This window comes from Orcinus orca, chromosome 20 (assembly GCF_937001465.1).
Source record: "Orcinus orca chromosome 20, mOrcOrc1.1, whole genome shotgun sequence".
Classification (NCBI taxonomy): domain Eukaryota; kingdom Metazoa; phylum Chordata; class Mammalia; order Artiodactyla; family Delphinidae; genus Orcinus; species Orcinus orca.
Window position 1 is genome coordinate 13,116,450 of NC_064578.1, and position 9,697 is coordinate 13,126,146.

Sequence of the window (9,697 nt, forward strand, 5' to 3'; positions counted from 1 at the left end):
AAAGAAGATTCTTGGACAGCCGCTTCGTTTTTTGTAAGTCGCCCGGGTCTTCTTGGGCGAATCGCTATCAGAGCAGATGGGAAATCCTGTCTGCTGGCCCGGCCAGACCTCGGAGGCAGGATAAGAAGACCTGAGCTCTGGGCCGGACCTTACTCTTTGCGCCTTCTCTGCGTGTCTGGACCAGAGGAAGAGGAATCATTCACTCCGTCTTCAGAGAAGCTCCCCCATCACCTTGCTTACTATCACATCGCCCTGTTTTCTTTCCTTTATAGAACTTGTCATTGAAGTAGATCAGTGTTTGTTGATTGCCTTTCCCACTAGTTGCAAGCTCTGCCCTGTGACGACAGAACCTAAATCTCGTGCAGGGCCATGTTCTCAGCACTTAGAGAATGGCACAAAGTACATATTCTTTGAATGGATAGCGATCTAATGGTACAGCCTCCCCTGCGTGTTGGGCCAACTCGCTAGTTCCCATTCTTTGGATTCAAGCCCATCTCACCATACAAGCCGATTTCGTTCAATGGATGGCCTCTTGTGGCGGGGCATCCTGCTGGGTGATGGGATAAACATTGCACATAAAACCATGGTTCTGTTACCGAAGTGTAAAAGAGAATTTGAGAACTGACATAGCGACGACACAAACTTTTACAAGTGTTACTCTCCATGCAGTGGGGGCATGGCTGGGGGAGAAACCCCATTCCTCCCCCTGAAGTTACTATCGCTGTCACTGGACTTGACATCCAGCCTTACACTGACTCCATAGTAAGAACCTGGCACAGGGCGTATCCCCCACGTACCTGTGAGCCCATGTCTGTGTGGAAACCAGGGCTGTGCCTACACTCTTTTTCACACCTGTGGGGAAAATGCTCACTGTCTGAGAGAAGCAGCCAGTGCGCTCACCACACCAACCTGCACCCAAAAATCATGGTGCAGTTTTGCAGTAAAACACCTGCTATGGACTCAGTGCTGTGCAGGGTGCAGGGTGCTATTTCAGAGTCCCTATAAGACAGAGTAATTTTATAAATGGCTCCTGTGCCCTAACGCCTTGCCTTGTTGAAACTTCACCACAACTGTGTGAATTAGAGCAGAGTATCCCTGCTTGACCTGTGAGGAAAGTGAGGCCTAGAGAAGCACGTTCTCAAGTTGCAGATAATAAAAACCAGGCCTCACATCTAAGTCTCTATGAAGTAGTGAACTATTCAAGTCAGTGCTAAGACATGTGGTAGAGACAGTGGTGGTGCATTAGAATCACCTGGGGAATCTAAACCCATATCCTCCACAGGAACTGGAATCAGCAAGGCTGAGAGACATGTCCGTCCTTCTAAAGAGCTTTCCGAACTCCTCTTGTATCTGGAATCCCCTGGGTGCCAACTCTTGAAGAGTATGGAGGAGAAACAGTAGTTGTGTAAAGCTTTGTGGATGAGGCAGGACTTGAGCTGGTTCTTAAAGAACCTCTGTTTGCCAAACTGTAAAATGGGGCTAATGCTGGAGTGGTCTCAGATCAGCATGATTCAGTCACTCTCTTTGTTCATATAAACCAGCATTAGGTGGCGCTGTGGCCTATGAAATGGGGTTTCCTGGGTTCAGAAAGCCCCTCATATGGAGGACACACTGTGGCGATTAGTTAGAAACCCAAGTCAGACTAATATCTCCCCGGAGAGATGACAACTGATAACCCAGCGTGGTCCCTGTGACACAGGAGCGAATGAGGCTCCTTTGGTGTAGCCTCCCAAAGAGGGGGGTGCCCATCCCTCTGCTGTCTTTCCCATGAGAGGCTCTATAGAGTTAGGGACCCTCAGACACTTGGATCTGCGGCATCATTTGACTGGAGCCTCTCAGAGTCCAAGCTGAAAGGGTTGTTGTGGTGGTTGGTTAAGAGTACAACTTTAGAGCTGGCCAGCACTGCCTCTTCCTTAGTGTATGACCCAGGTAGCCACCCAGGGAGGTGGTTACCTTTCCTGGACCTCTGTAGCAGTCACCAACAAAGACTAAATCTAAAGAGAAAGAGCAATTTTTAAATTGATTTAAATCAATTTTCAAATTGATTATGATAGGGCTTCCCTGGTGGTGCAGTGGTAGGAATCCACCTGCCAATGCAGGGGACACGGGTTCGAACCCTGGTCCAGGAAGATGCCACATGCTGCAAAGCAACTAAGCCTGTGCGCCACAACTACTGAGCCTGCGCTCTAGAGCCCATGAGCCACAACTACTTAGCCCACGTGCCTAGGGCCCGTGCTCCGCAACAAGTGAAGCCACCGCAATGAGAAGCCCACGAGCCACAATGAAGTGTAGCCCCTGCTTGCCGCAACTAGAGAAAGCCCACGCACAGCAGCGAAGACCTAATGCAGCCAAAAATAAATAAAATTAATTTTTAAAAATTGATTATGATAGTAACCAGTTAATACTTTCACTTGGGCAAAATGTCTCACAAGGATGGTTCAACATACACAAATCAATCAATGTGATACACCACATCAACAAAAGAAAGGACAAAAGCCACATGATCATCTCAATGGATGCAGAAAAAGCATTTGATAAAATTCAATATCCATTCATGATAAAAACTCTCACTACTTCTATTAAATATAGTATTGGAAGTCCTAGCCATAGCAATCAGACAAGTAAAAGAAATAAAAGGTATCCAAGTTGGAAGAGGTAAAACTGTCATGATATGCAGATGACATGATGCTATACATAGAAAACCCTAAAGACTCCAAACAAAAACTACTAGAACTGATAAACGAGCTCAGCAAGGTAAAAGGATACAAGATTAAAATACAGAAACCTGTCGCATTTCTTTACATTAATAATGAAATATGAGAAAAGGAAAATCCCTTTTAAAATTGCATCAAGGGAATTCCCTGGCAATCCAGTGGTTAGGACTCTGCACTTTCACTGCTGAGGGCCCAGGTTCGTTCCTTGGTAGGGGAACTAGGATCTCACAAGCAATGCAGCACAGATAAAGATAAAATAAAATAAATTTAAAAATAAATAAAATTGCATCAGAAAAATAAAAATACTTAGGAATAAACCTAAACAAGGAAGTGAAAGACTTATGTGCTGAAAACTATAAAAATATTGATAGGGGCTTCCCTGGTGGCACAGTGGTTGACAGTCCGCCTGCCAATGCAGGGGACACGGGTTCGTGCCCCGGTCCGGGAAGATCCCACATGCCACGGAGCGGCTGGGCCCATGAGCCATGGTCTCTGAGCCTGCGCATCCGGAGCCTGTTCTCTGCAACGGGAGAGGCCACAACAGTGAGAGGCCCGCGTACCGCAAAAAAAAAAAAAAAAAAAAAAATTGATGAAACTGAAGATGATTTAAAGAAATGGAAAAATAGCCCATGCTCTTGGATGGGAAGAATTAATATTATTAAAATGGCATACTACCCAAAGCAATCTACAGATTTAATGCAATCCCTATTAAATTACCCATGACATTTTTCACAGAACTAGAACAAATAATCCTAAAATTTACATGGAAACATAAAAGACCCAGAATTGCCAAAGCAATTCTGAGGAAAAAGAACAAAGAAGGAGGCATAACCCTCCCAGACTTCAGACAATACTACAAAGCTACAGCAATTAAAACAGCATAGTATTGGCACAAAAACAGACATATGGATCAATGGAACAGAATAGAGAGCCCAGAAATAAATCCACACACCTACAGTCAATTAATCTTTGACAAAGGAGGCAAGAATATACAATGGAGAATAGACAGTCTCTTCAGCAACTGGTGCTAGGAAAGCTGGACAGCCACATATAAGTCAATGAAGTTAGAACACTCCCTCACACCATACACAAAAATAAACTCAAAATGGCTTAAAGACTTAAACATAAGACATGGCACTGTAAAACTCCTAGAAGACCACATAGGCAAGATATTCTCTGACATAATCGTAGCAATGTTTTTTAGGTCAGTATCGCAAGGCAACAGAAATAAAAGCAAAACTAAACAAATGGGACCTAATCAAACTTATAAACTTTTGCACAGCAAAGGAAACCATAAACAAAATGAAAAGACAACCTACAGACTGGGAGAAAACATTTGCAAACAATGCAACCCACAGAGCTTAATTTCCAAAATATACAAATAGCTCATACAACTCAATAACAAAAAGACAAACAAACAAAAAAATGGGCAGAAGACCTAAATAGACATTTCTTCAAAGAAGACATCCAGATGGCCAACAGGCACAAGAAAAGATGCTCAACATTGCTAATTATTAGAGAAAAGCAAATCAAAACTACAGTGAGGTATCATCTCACATCAGTCAGAATGGCCATCATCAAAAAGTCTACAAATGATAAATGCTGAAAAGGGTGTGGAGAAAAGGGACCTTCCTACACTGTTGGTGGAAATGTAAATTGGTGCAGCCACTATGGAAAACAATATGGTGGTTCCTCAGAAAAATAGAGTTGCCATATGATCCCACAATCCCATTCCTGGGCATATATCGAGACAAAACTCGAATTCTAAAAGATAAATGCACCCCAACATTCATAGCAGCACTATTTACAATAGCTAAGACATGGAAGTAACCTAAATGTCCATTGACAGATGAATGGATAAAGATGTGGTGTATGTATATACAATGGAATACTACTCAGCCATAAAAAAGAATGAAATAATGCCATTTGCAGCAACATGGATGGACCTAGAGATTATCATACTAAGTGAAGTAAGTCAGAAAGAGAAAGACAAATACCATATGATATCACTTACATGTGGAATCTAAAATATGACACAAATGAACTTATTTATGAAACAGACTCACAAACATAGAGAACAGACTTGTGTTGCCAAGGGGGAGGTGGGGTGGGGGAGGGAAGGATTGGAAGTTTGGTATTAGCAGATGCAAACTATTATATGTAGAATGGATAAACAACAAGGTCCTACTGTATAACACAGGGAACTATATTCAATATCCTGTAATAAACCATAATGGAAAAGAAAAACAAAAAACTGGGACTTCCCTGGTGGCGCAGTGGTTAAGAATCCCCCTGACAATGCAGGGACACAGGTTTGAGCCCTTGTCCGGGAAGATCCCACATGCCGCGGAGCAACTAAGCCCGTGCACCACAACTACTGAGCCTGCGCTCTAGAGCCCGCTAGCCACAACTACTGAGCCCGCATGCCACAACTACTGAAGCCTGCATGCCTAGAGCCCATGCTCTGTGACGAGAAGCCACTGCAATGAGAAGCCCATGCACTGCAACGAAGAGTAGCCCCCGCTCACCGCAACTAGAGAAAGCCTGCATGCAGCAATGAAGACTCAACGCAGCCAAAAATAAAAAAATAACATAAAATAGGGCTTCCCTGGTGGCGCAGTGGTTGGGAGTCCGCCTGCCGATGCAGGGGACACGGGTTCGTGCCCTGGTCCGGGAAGATCCCACGTGCCGCAGAGCGGCTGGGCCCGTGAGCCATGGCCGCTGAGCCTGCGTGTCCGGAGCCTGTGCTCTGCAACAGGAAAGGCCACAGCAGTGAGAGGCCTGCGTACCGCAAAAAAAAAAAAAAAAACATAAAATAAATAAACTTATTAAAAAAAAAAACGCTATGTATTTGAAAAAGTTTTACTGCCAAGGAATATCACCTTGGACAAACATTGGCAGTGACTGTTTGAGCTTGAAACCAACTTGGGCCCCCAATCTTCTCTGGGATCAAAGCAGGATGAGAAAACTGCTTAGCCCTCAGAGATGTGGCCTATTCAGATGTGGCCAAGGAGGAAAAGGAAGGGGGTAGAATGAAGAGCCCAGAGGACAGAGTAAGGAGCTACAGAAAACAATGTGCTAGAGGCCTGCTCCCCAAAGCCAGCATGAAAATCTAATCATAGAATATTTTCCACCTGGAGAATAGAGGGCTCTTGTAACATTTGCATCCCAAGATTTCAGAATTACTCTGAAACGAAGAGTGCTGTGTGCGTCCCATCTTCTCCTTTTCCCAATGGGAATGTTGACTGTGGTGATCCTGTCCTGTTTGCTGGATGGCAGAGGAGGAAAGGCAGAACAGGGCAGAAGACATGTCTTGTTAATTAACAGGTCTTTCACTTAAGTAGAATTGATGCATAAGTTGTGGTATATTCACGGCAGTGGAAAAGAACTACTGCCAAACCTAACTACATGGGTAAGTCTCGTGGACATAATATTGTTACGTCTAACAAAACCTCAAAGAATACATGCTGATATAAGTTTATTTACCTGAAATTTCAAAAATAGTCAAAAAGGGCTTCCCTGGTGGCACAGTGGCTAAGAATCCGCCTGCCAATGCAGGGTTCACGGGTTCGAGCCCTGGTCTGGGAAGATTCCACATGCCGCGGGGCAGCTAAGCCCGTGCGCCACAACTACTGAGCCTGCGCTCTAGAGCCCACAAGCCACAACTACTGAGCCCGCGTGCCACAATTACTGAAGCCCGGGTGCCTAGAGCCCGTGCTCCGCAACAAGAGAAGCCACCACAGTGAGAAGCCTGCACACAGCAACGAAGACCAACACAGCCAAAAATAAAGTAAATAATTTAAAAAAAAATTTTTTTTAATAGGCAAAAAGAGAGACAGAGAGAACCAATAGGATGTATATATATGTAGAGGGAGAGATTTATCTCGAAGTGACTCATGGGATTGTGGGGCTGGCAGGTCTGAAATGCACAGGGCAGGCGGGCAGGCTGGAGACCCAGGGAACAGCTGATGTTGGGGGCCTTGAGTTCGTAGTAGTGTGGAGGCCCAATTCCTTCTTCCTCCACAGGATCTCTGTCTTTTCTCTTAAGACCTTCAACTGAACGGATGAGGCCCCCCCACATTATGGTGGGTAATCTGCTTTCCTGAAAGCCTACTGATTTTACTGTTATTCACATCCAGAAAATACCTTTACAACAATATCTAGACAGGTGCTTGACCAAACATCTGGTCACCATATCCTAGCCAAGTTGATACATAAAATTAATCATCATAGCCTCCGATTACTTGCTTGTAAAACGGGCAACGATACGTTTTGGTTTTTGTTTTTGCAGACTCAAATAATGCGTATAAAATACTTGGCCAAAAATTTGTGAAAAATTTTACACAACAGCTACTTTTATTATTATTCTTGCAAAGTGAGCTGCACGGCCTGGCACCTGAGACTCCAGACTGTGGGAGGTGTGGGTGATGAGCCAAACTGAATGACCACGGAGGCTGGTGACACGCAGCTGAAGAGCAGAGACCTGTGCCCAGGCCTGTGAGCCTGACGCTTGTGGCGGGAGCTGGGCGGGAGTCCTCAGGTGCCCCTGGGGCTGATGCTTTGCGCTCATTATGACTTGTTTACGAGCTGCTTGGGCTTGGTGGAGACTCACTCACTCAGGAGGCAGCCTGGGAATCCAGTGGGCTTGTCTGAGCTGAGTGAGCTCTTTCCAGGCCCAGGGATGCACGGGTGTGGATGACCTGTGAGCAGCTCTACCCTAGCCTCCGGTGATCTTGGCTGACTTGGCCTCTGTGCTTTCCAGCTTTTCCGGGGGCCTGAGTAGTGCTGGACGTTTGTGCTTCATTCCCACTTGGACCAGCTGGCCCCCCTCTGCTGGCTACACCTCCTCCCCTGGGTGACCAGTTTGGACACCCAACCTCCGTTCCTACAGGCTCTAGGTTGGAACATCACAGCAGCCTCCCAGGAAACTTGTGTCCTGTCTCTCAGCCCCTTGCCACAAGCCCCTGCTGGCCTTGCTCCTTGAGGAGCAAAGGCAGCCAGGACCCTTGGCCACAGAGGAGAGTGTGGATTCAGGGGAGCCTGGCCAGAGTCTCACCCAAGCAGAGGGCCCCCACTTGTGACTCATTCCCCTTATCCTGGGAGCTTTTTAAACTGAAGCTCAGCAGAATCACGGGAGGAAGACACACCAGTGGCAACAAGCACGGAGGACTTGGGCCTGAAAAAGCAGGATCCCACTCTCCTCTCCACTCGCGCTCAGTGCCAGAGCTCTGGGCCTACAACACGCTTGCTTGTTCTGGGCTCCACCTTTCCTCCTCCAAATGCTTTCTAAATGTCTGGTCCACATACCCTTCTCATTAAAGGTTAGGCACAGACTCTCTCCATATGACCTGGTGACACACTCCATCCCACATGTAAAATTCTCTTTGCCTAGCCAGGCCATGCTTTCCTCCTCCAGGCAGCCCTCCAGGATCTCCACCTGCAGATGCCCAGCCAGTCAGGAGCTAAGAAGAACAGAGAACAAGAGAGGCAGGTGGGGATGCCACCTCCAGGCTCCTGCAACCTCTAAGCCCCACTGCACCACCTGAGGCAGGGGCAGGTTCTGGAGACTCGAGAGGGCTCGGGGCCAGTCCAGCACCCTCAGCAGCCAGGAACCCTCCACAGAGGAGCAGTCCTGACCTCAGGGAACCAGCCTTGGGTAACTCTGGTCTCCAGCTCAACCATGCAACCCAACCAGGCGAAGGTCTTGGGCTGCTGACTCACATAGGACCTGCTTATTACTTTCCTTATGACTTAAGTATCAGCTTTTTATGACTGATTTTTAAGTTTAATTTTGACTTTCATCAAAGTAATACCAACACAAATTTTAAGTCAAGTAATACTACAAGTGATTCTCAATCCCCAGGGGTAATCGTCTGACTCTTACAGGTCTTTCTTCTGGTGATTAACTCTTTTTTTCTTAATGCATGCTTATCCTGCTATTTTATTGGTTTTCCAGTTTTCAGATATTCTCTGCTGACTTGGAAGATGATTTAGCTCCCACGCTGTATACACACACTCGTCCCTTCCACTTGCCACCAATTTTGTAAGCTTTGTTTTTATTTTCCTTTTGGATTAAATCCATATTATTTACATTTTTTGTCTTTATAAAAATTATTCTCAGCTGAGCCATATGAATTCATTTCCTTTTTTGCATTTTATTTTTAAAGATTTCAAATGTACTGTAAAGTTAAAAGCATTTTACAATGAATATAAGAATACTTAATGCTAGATTCTACCATTTTTCTAAACATCCTCTATCAGATCTTTATTCATCTATTCATCCCAATATCAATTCACTAATTTAACCTGGTTTTGGTGCATTTCAAAGTAAATTGTGGACATTAGTCCACTTCACCCTACATATTTTTCTTGTAATATCTTTGTCTGGTTTTCGTATCAGTGTAAGGCTGGACTCATAAAACGATTTGGTAAGTGTTTCCTACTGTTTGTTTGCTTTTTAAACAGCTTTATTAGGATATAATTTATCTTCTGTGAAATTCACCCACTGTATATGTACATTTGAATGACTTTTTATCAATTTATACATCTGTACAACCTTCACCACAATCCAGGTTTAGAATACTTTTATCATCCCCAAAAGTTCTCTCATAAATATTTATAGTCAGTCCCTACTCCCATCTTCATCCCCAGACAATCACTGACCTTTCTCCTCTAGAGATGTCCCCTTCTAGAAATTTCCTATAAATGGACTCATACAATATATCATCTTTTGTGTCTGACTTCATTCACTTAGCTAAAGGCATTTGAAGTTCCTCCATGTTGTGACATGTGTCAAAATTTGTTCCTTTATATGATAATTATATGTCAATAAAGCTGGGGGGAAAGTTTGTTCCCTTTTATTGATGAATGATATTCTATTATATAGATATACCACAGTTTATCAGCTCACCTTTTTGATGGAAATCTGGGTTTTTCCAGCTTTGAGCTATTACGAATGATGCTATGATCATTTGTGTATAAGT